This window comes from Myotis lucifugus, unplaced genomic scaffold (assembly GCF_000147115.1).
Source record: "Myotis lucifugus unplaced genomic scaffold, Myoluc2.0 scaffold_26, whole genome shotgun sequence".
Classification (NCBI taxonomy): Eukaryota; Metazoa; Chordata; class Mammalia; order Chiroptera; family Vespertilionidae; genus Myotis; species Myotis lucifugus.
Window position 1 is genome coordinate 9,248,548 of NW_005871074.1, and position 10,083 is coordinate 9,258,630.

Consider the following 10,083-nt stretch of genomic DNA (forward strand, 5'->3'; position numbering starts at 1 on the left):
AGCTCCTGCATTGAGCATCTGCCCCCTGGTGGTCAGTGAACATTATAGCAACTGGTCGACCAGTTGTTCAGTCATTTGTTTGATTGCTTAGGCTTTTATAAAGGGTGTCCCAAAATTCACGCAAGAAGTAATTTTGATAGAAAACACAGGTTTATAATTAAAAATTGTAAATTTGTATTGATTCATAAAGTATACAGTATAAGGTTATGTATGGAATAGCATATCGGGCAAAATATCCACAACGTGTCACTGTTTGGTGCAAATTTTGGGCTGGAGGCATCATCGGACCATTCTTCTTCAAAAATGCGGCTGCTCAGGCAATATCAGTTAATGGTGCTCGCTATCACAACATGATAATCCAGTTTTTTGTGCCTAAATTACAAGATATGGATGTGGACGACATGTGGTTTCAACAAGATGGTGCCATATGCCATACAGCCCGAGAAACAATTCAATTACTGCATGAGTCATTTCCTGGTCGTGTAATTTCCCGTTTTGGTGATCAGAATTGGCCGCCCAGACCATGCGATTTAACACTGTTGGACTTTTTTCTTTGGGGTTTTTTGAAGTCTAAGGTTTATGCCAACACGCCCATGACCACCTATGCCTTGAAGGAGGAAATTGAGCACTGTATCAACGAAATTCAGCCACATTTATGCAAAACGGTCATGGAAAATTTCAACAAAAGAGTGCGTATGTGCCAGCAAAGCCTTGGAGGCCATTTACCCAATATGCTATTCCATACATAACCCTATACTGTATACTTTATGAATCAATAAAAAATTTACAATTTTTAATTATAAACCTGTGTTTTCTGTCAAAATTACTTTTTGCGTGAATTTTGGGACACCCTTTATATATAGATAGATTTAAATAAGTAATTCTACTAGTCAAATGGCTTTAAGGCTTCAGGCAATATTTAAGGAAAGATAAGTATCTTTTTCAGAGAATAGAACATAAATCAATTCTTCAGAATTTTAATCATTTTAAGAGGTTAATGTAACGTTGTTATATAGCAGACAAATAAAGTGGGAGAAAAGAAAGTTATAGGTTCTTATACTTGCAGAATATTTAAAATTGAAATTAGCAAATAATTGTGAAACATTATGACCAAGTAGCTTTATTCTCTGTGGAAAGATCTCTTAATATTAGAAATATATATTCAATAAACTCACCACACTAACATATTGAGAAAAATAATGACTATATCCAGAAAGAATATTTCAGAAAATTATTCACACATTTACACACACGTACTCACCAAATACTCACACAATATCTCACTTTAGAAGAGAACAGACTCAATGAGATTTACATGAATCTAAGCAAAACAATAGCACCAAGAGGAAACTGTAACAAGTGCCAAGCTTAATGTTATGGACAGTAAAGCATTTTATTTTAGGGCCAGAGTAAGGCAGAATTCTTATTATTCCCATTTTATTCAATAATTTATAATATAAAAATCAGGGAACAGAAATGTAGAACATGTAGGGTTTAGAAGGTAAGACAGAGACCAACTATTGCATAGATCAGGCTTCTGCCTTCAATAACTGGATATTTGATCATGCCATTATTTGATTTCCACAATGTAGAAGACAAATTATACAGATTTATTCTCAAACAATAGAATAAAGATAGGATACTAAAAGAAGTAGTACTCAAAACTATTCTTTTTCTACATACTTTGTGTAGATACAAAAAGAAAGTTACAAAGTGCATCATGAAATTTGTAAGATTTGGGAGTCATCTTTATATGTACAATACCCTGGAAATTGCTACTTGTTATTATCTTTCAGAATGCATCTCTAAATTATAAATAAATATGTAAAATTTAAATACTTCTCTCTATATAAAAGCCTAAGTGACCATTATGACCGGATGACCGGCTGGTAGCTATGATGCACACTGACCAACAGGGGGCAGATGCTCAGTGCAGGAGCTACCCTTGGTGGTCAGTGTGCTCCCATAGACAACCTCCCACTGCTGGACAACTTCCCACAGTCCCTCCCCCCCATGCAGGCCGGCTCCAATTGCCCGATCGCCAGCTGTGCACAAATTTGTGCACCAGGCCTCTAGTATTACATAAAATGGATCAAAAGTTAAAGTAAAATAGTTAAAACATCAACAGTAGATTGGTGTAACTATTCTAATATCAGAGTAGAATTTGAAGAAATACTTTTAGAAATAAATGCTACATTATTATTGATAAAGTGCTCAACTTATCCTGAAGATATCAACATACTAAATCTTTCACACCCAACAACATAGCTCCAAAATGATGCAGGGCATAAAACCCTCAGATTGAAAGGAGAAAGAAACAATGTCACAATAAACTTGGAAATGCCAACACACCTTTTTCAATAGACTGCAGAACACTGAACACTACAGGGTTGAAAATGATAACTCAGAAAATTGCACCCAATGACAAAATTCATATTCTTTGCAAACATGGAACCTTTACCAGAATTAGCTACGTGCTACCCCATAAGAAATGGATATGTTTGATGCTGATGCTCCAGAGTGTGTTCTCTGAGCTGCAATCTCTGAGGGGATTTGTGTAAATTAGGGGTTGCCCTTATGATGAGCACTGTGGGAGGGGAGGGAAATAAAAACAGGAATGGAGAGAGCATCAACTGAGTCTCAACAAGAGGGAAGCTGGCATGACCCATGAAAAGATCTGGAGTTGGGGTGAGGGGGCTTCTTATTAAACGTGGACTGTCCCTGAACGTTGTGAGGCAAATCCTGGAGAGAACAGCAAGGTGAAAGGCTGTGTGCAGGCAGTGCTTCTGGCGGTTATGGCTACTCCCTTTCACATTAAAAGGGGACCTGCATTATAGTCCTCGGATTTTCCATGTATCTGTGCTAGAAACTGAAAAGTAGGAAAAAAGATAATAAAATTCAAGTTTCTTCAAGGTTCCTCAGCATTTCTAAATATAACCATTTTAAATTACATTTGATTATGATATGTAATAAATGCCAATGACTAATGCTCTTAATTTGAAATAGATTTAGACTCCTTGAATTTCTGTCATACATCCTGTGATTAAAGAAAGATAGCAATATACTTCTATATGTGGATATAATTTTGACACATGCATGATACAATCTTAGTTTACATTTTAAAGAAGTATGTCTTTGGTTTGAAGAATTTCACCTTTTTAATGATTACTTTCTCTCTGAATACTCTGTTGTTAGGTCATTTATGCCATCCAAATGAACAGGAAAACATACTCTCTCCATCTTAAAAAACAGTAAGTGAACATTCTTTTTTAATATAGTTTTTAGTGTCTTAAATTTGTATAGTCAGTACCCTAAATTGTGACTAAACAAAAGCATGAATATTTCACTTGTTTAACATGTTATATCTTCTTCATGAATCATGTAAGACTAGAATTTCAGCCTTGATTTTGAGATTTGAAACTTAATTTTCACGCCAAATTCTGATTTAATGATGTCAATATTAGGCATGTTAGATAGATTAAGATTACTCTGTGTAACTCCTTAAAATGCAACTACAATTGTAACAATTAAGGGTATAATTTTATTTGACTATGTTTAGCTTCTTTTGTCTTCTTGTTATTTCACATATGTACATAATTTTAAGAACTTTACTTGACATTCTAGAATATTTTTTCTCATTTTGTATGTACCTTTAACATATTAAGTATTCTGTTTTCTATCTTCACTCTAGGAAATCAATATTAATAACTTTGTGCATACTTGTCCCAATTTTCTATTTATATTTCATTTTTCTATTAAATAAAACCTACCCACAATTTTGTTTTTACAAAAGTGGAAATAGGGTGTTATTACTGGCAGGTCTTATTGATTAATGGTGCTTATTTCCTTGCTCATTATGTAGTTCATAACTCATCCTTCAATAGATAACATTTAACAGTATGATATATATATAGTAAAATGTAGGGTTTAACACACCCTTTCAATTTGTTTTTAAATATTTTTAAGGTTTAAAAGTGTTTAAACTTTGTAATTTCCAGTAGGAAAACATTATCTGAATGAATACCATAATGGCAAACCACTGTGAAATGTTACAGCTGCATTTGGGGCAGAGGGGTTGGGATTCTCTTCAAGCACTCCAGCTTTCGTCATGAGAAGGTCAGAGGTACACTGGTTTGTATTATTGAGACATCCATTGGGCGATCCAAGTTGCTTTTCCATCAGCAAGGGCTTTATCTGTCACAAGGGCATTATGCTGGACCTCCAAATTTGGCTGACAATTTACTGATGAGATTCATAACCTTTGGGTTGCTCTGATATTTTGACGTATTTGCTGGGTTCTGAGCCACATCCTGGAAGGCCACCATAACTTCTGGATTCTGAATGGCTGCAAGAACCTCTGGGTCACTAAGAATTTCATTGAGCTCAGGCATTCCTGCCATTCCAGGCATGCCTCCTCCCATTCCAGGCGTGCCTCCAGGAAAATTACCAGGCATTCCCCCAGGAAAGCCCCCTGGAAAAGAGCCATACTGAGCTCCTGATTGACTTCTGGCTTCTTCCTCTCTCTGGGCTTTCTCATGTTCTCCCCGAGCCTTCTTAACCCTTTCCATTCTTTCTTTGATCTCTCGCTCTTCCCATTTCCACTCATACTTTCTCCGACGTTCTGCAATTTTCTGGGCCCTTGGTTGAACTTCTTTCAGCACTGCAACAGCATCTTCATTATAATCCAATTTACATGCAAGGGCAAGATCACGGGCTGCTTCTTCCCAGTGGCCCAGAAGTCTGTGTGCTTTCCCTCGCCACTTGCCAGGCTGAGCGGAATCAGGATTTTCCAATAGCTCTGTCACAGTCTCGATTGGCTGTAATTTGATGAAGACACTGGCTCTCTTGGCATACCGAATGGCCAAACGAGGATTCAGCTTGATGGCATCTGGGAACAAGTCTATGGCTTTCTGTAGTTCACCATCATTTAGGGCATCAATGGCAGCCACTTTTTTTTATCATTTGCCTGATCCATCATCTCATTAGTTATCTCTACATTCTCATCTCCCATTTCTTGAGAGGCATCAGTGTCTGGTTCAATCACACCCTCATTGTCGATTTCTAGATCACTTTCCTCACTGATGATTCATCTGTCTTTAGGTCTTCCTCCACCTTCTTTCTATCTGTTTTTTCCTCCTTACTTTCTTCTGATTTAGTTTTATGAGTAGCAGGTGGTATTTTACCTCCCATGCTCTCCACCCACTCCCTCAGGAAGCGCATTTCCTCAGTGTGCAGAACTCTCGACATTTTCACGAAGGCCCGGAGTTTGCTCACTTTGCAGGGGTGCATGGTGGGAAAGCAGGAGCAGGCGGCAGGCATGGCGAAGGAGGCAGCAGGGTTGCAGGAACAGGTGCTACCTCGGCTTGACCATGTGGAAGGGGGCGGCAGCCGCGAGGCCAACAGTATGTAATATTGATAGGTAATGAGGTTATTTCCAGACATTGTCATTTGTTTATTGAGTCCTGCAATAAACATTCTTGTATGTATATCTATAATAATCTATAGAAATAAAAGCATAATATGTTAATTAGTCTGGACGTCCTTCCAGATGACCTTCCGGATGAAGCCCAGGTCCCGAGTGCCTGTCATTGGCTGGAGGGAAACCTGGATCCCAGGGGCCAGAGGGAAACTGGGGTGCCGGAAGCTGGGGGAAGGAAGGCCCACTCTTGCATGAATTTTGTGCATCAGGCCTCTAGTTTTTATATAATACACTAGAGGCCCGGTGCACAAGATTTGTGCACGGGGTAGGGGTGCCCTCAGCCCAACCTGCACCCTCTCCAATCTGGGAACCCTCGAGGGATGTCCAATGGGCAGGTTAGGCCCCAACCCCTGTGGGAATGGGGCCTAAACTGGCATTGGACATCCTTCTCACAATTCAGGACTGCTGGCTCTGACTGCCCCTAACTACCTGTCTGATTGCCCCTAACCGCTTCTGCCTGCCAGCCGGATCACCCCCTAACCACTCTCCTGCCAGCCTGATCAATGCCTAACTGCTCCCCTGCCAGCCCGATCACCCCCAACTGCCCTCCCCTGTGTATTCCCTCTTTATTAGATAGGGTTTTTTCTTTAACATATTGGACACTGTACCTGCCTTGGTCTTGACAAACCAATAAAAATGTAAATACAAACTAAAAGTGTCATAAAATAAACTCCTTAAATAGGAATTTCATGAGATCTTGGAAAGATGATATCATGTGGTTGTTTCCTCCTTTTTTCCTTCTCTTTCTTTTTCTTGATGTTTCATCTTTTGTCCTTTCTTTCTTTTCTTCTTTTATTTATTTTTCTGTCCTCTCTTTCTCTTAACTTTTCCATTGGTAGAATCGTCAGTACTTGAATCTGTCTTGCTTCCAGAAGATGAAGAAGATGGAAACACACTGTCATCTGAAGAAAAAAATGATCTATGTTGGGATTGGTGGTGTTTCTGGTTTTTCTCTTTTCCCAGTTTGTTATTTCTGCTGGCCTCGGTATCTTCAGGACATGTGTGAGCACTTATTCATGTCTACAAAACCTGCCTGCCTTGGTGAAAACTGTAGGGGAAAAGGCCATCCTGGGTGGGCTCAAGCCCGGCCCAAGGTGCTGAGGAACCAGGGCAGGGAGTGCCCCCACCGCCGCTGCGGAGACCTCGGGACCATGGGGTACTCTCTAGTAATGTAACTGCAATGTCGCAGTTTGCCTTCAGAAATCAGTTGTAAGTTACTTCTGATGTGAAACCTACCTCAGACATTTCCTTTGCGGTTTGTAAAGATTTTAAACAAAACCCATTTACCTCCCTAACCCGGTCACAAGTTTCTGCCCAATGGGAGAAGTTTGCTGGGCAGTTTTGCCCAGATACCCGCCTCTGCCCCCTCCCAGCTCCAATCACTGGGCTGGGGGCAAGGGAAGTTCTGAGGCTGACTCCCTGAGGTTGCCAGTGGGGCAGGGTCACTCGCCAGGGAGGGGCGCTGACGCTTGAGACTGAAACCCTGAGGCTGCAGGTGTGTGTGTGGGGGATCACTCCGTGGGGATGCACAAGGTTCCAAGGCTGAGATCCCGAGGCTGCCCCTGGGAGGGGATCGCTCTGTGGGGGCACGGGTACTTCCGAGGCTGAGACCCTGAGGCTGCAGGTGGGTGTATGGGGGATCACTCCATGGGAGCATGGGCGCTTCCGAGGCTGAGACCCTGAGGCTGCACGTGTGTGTGGGGGGGATCACTCATGGCAAATGAATTTGTTTTTGTTTTTTTATAAAGGGTCAGGAGGGCCTCTGGGCAGCATTCCGTCAGGCTGCTCATGCTGCCAGCTCTCAGCGCCACCCCCTCCCCCGGACTGGGGGACTCCGGCAGGGTTGAGAGGCACTGGGCGCCGCCATCTTTGTCATGGAGTGATGGTTAATTTGCATATTACTCTTTTATTAGATAGGATACTTTGTTTGGTAGCCTTGATATCAAGAAGTAGGTTTCTGGATCAAGAAGTATGAATAATAATGACAATAGTAATGATAATAACAAAAATAACAAAAGTAACTGGCATTTTTTGAACACATAACATTTTCTGGGGATATTTCTAAGCAATTTTCATGTAGTAACTGATTTAATATTCACATTTTATAGTATATTAAGACTTTGAGAAACATTACCAGTGTCTTTCTGAAAAGATGATAGCAATATAGATTTCCAAAAGCCTACATAATGTGCTAAATATTCTATTTCATCTTAACATCAGTTTGTATTTCCTTAAATAATTACTTTTATTTGCAATTATCTGTATGAGGCTTGCCTATTCATATATTTTTCTCATTATTTATTATTTTAATACACTTCATTTTTTAAAGCAGTTTTATGTTTACAGCAAAATTGACTGGAATGCACAGGGATTTCCCATAAGCCCCTTACCCCACATATATATAGCCTCCCCCATTATCAACAACCCCCATCAAAATGATATCCTATATAATAAAAGCCTAATATGCTAAGTATCTGGTCGTCTGATTGTCCATTCAACCAATCAAAGCGTAATATGCTAATGATATGCTAAGGCCTTTTAATCGCTCACTATGACATGCCCTGACCACCAGGGGCCAGAAAGTCTACTAGTTGACCAGTTGCTATGATGTGCACTGACCACTAGGGACAGATGCTCCGACCAGTAAGTTAGCTTGCTGCTGGGGTCCACCCAATCAGGACTGAGCGAGACAGGCCGGATGCACCCTAGGGCCCTCCCGCAGTCCCTCCCCAGCTAGCCAACCTCCTGCATCCCTCCCCAGCCCCGATTGTGCACTGGTGGGGTCCCTTGGCCTGGTCTTCACCCTATCACAATCCAGGACCCCTCAGGGGATGTTGGAGAGCTGATTTGGCCCAATGGTAGAATGACCAGTCGCTATGATGTTCACTGACCACCAGGGGGCAGATGCTCAATGCAGGAGCTGCCCTTGGTGGTCAGTGAGCTTCCATAGTGGGAACGCCACTCAGCCAGAACCTGGGCTCATGGCTGGCGAGTGCAGCGGCGGTGGCAGGAGCCTCTCCCGCCTCTGAGGCAGTGCTAAGGATGTTCCACTGCCAGCTTATGCCTGCCCCCTGTGGGGAGTGGGCCTAAGTCATCAGTCGGATCCCCTCCCAAAGTGCATGAACTTCGTGCACTAGGCCTCTAGTATTGTTATAATTGATTACCTAAATCCACACATCATTACAACCCAAAGTCCATAATTTATATTAGATCAATATTTTATGCCTTTTTTTTCTTTTGAATGATAAAAAAGAAATGGATAATTCTGAGAATAATTTAAACAATTAGTGACAGACATGGAAGTATCGTGCCTACACTATTTAAATTGAAGTATATTGCCCATGGCTGGTAATAGTGAAATTTGTTATTTCCTTACCCAGATCTATTTCTCATACTCCCCAGTGCCAATCACAATTACAATAATGGCAATATTCTTCTGTCTTTTTTTTAAAAAAAATATTTTTTTATTGATTTTTTACAAAGAGGAAGGGAGAGAGATAGAGAGTTAGAAACATCGATGAGAGAGAAACATTGATCAGCTGCCTCCTGCACATCTCCCACTGGGGATGTGCCCGCAACCCAGGTACATGCCCTTGACCGGAATCGAACCTGGGACCCCTCAGTCCGCAGGCCAACGCTCTATCCACTGAGCCAAACCGGTCTCGGCAATATTCTTCTGTCTTATCTTCATTCATTTATGTCTAGAGATCAATAACAATCCTAATGTTTTGAGTATTTCTTAATAAATGTAATGACTCAATACCATATATTCCATCAATTTATTTATATTAATATGGTGCACCACAAAAGTACACCCAAAACTTTACCTTTTCCTGTATCTTCATTCTTTGCCATATAACTAACTGTGTGACTATCATCAAGAGATGGGATAAATACATTTCCATCAGCCCCCCCACTATCCAGCCCTTGAATCTGAATTCACTTATGCAAGGCCAAATTCATGATATGTGGTGCCTCAGGGCCTTATGGTTAGAAGGGCCCTGTATTTGGTTTAATGTTCCAGTGTTGCTGTCCTGAGATTCTTAATAGTTTTAGACAGAGGCCTTGAATCATTTTTACCTCAGACCCCACACTTATATAGACTATTTGATTTCTTTGGCCAAAATGTTATTACCTGACTTGATTCAAACAGAGGCTTGAAAAAGCTCTCATGCTTTTCCATTTTCTATCCTGTTTGTCTGCCATCCTCATGAGAATATGCGTAGGCCAGCATGCTGAAAGCTAGATACATGTGGACTACAGCCAAGGTGCCCTAATCATTCCTAAATATGGCTGAATCCAATACCATAGATCAAGCCTGGCCAATTAGCAGAATTTCCATGGCTACCCACATGTGACAGAGAAGTGTGAGCAATAGATACGTATTCTGTTGTATGTGGTTGTGGTTTCGTGGTTGCTTATTATAGAATATTTTACATAATGTTACTTTTCTGAGATTTATATTGCTCTGTGCCAAATGAGTTTATTTTTACTATATATACAGCCTTTGAATGAATATTTCTCATTTATTAATTATCCACCCATTATTTATAGCAAGGAAAGCTTTACTGTGGATATCCCTAGCCATGACTTCCTGGGCACCA

At 40.8% G+C, this 10,083-nt stretch overlaps 1 pseudogene; it reads right to left on the reverse strand.

Moving 5' to 3' along the window:
- Positions 1-4,201: 4,201 nt before the first annotated feature.
- On the reverse strand, positions 4,202-5,289 carry LOC102425942 (annotated as a pseudogene).
- Positions 5,290-10,083: the final 4,794 nt, after the last annotated feature.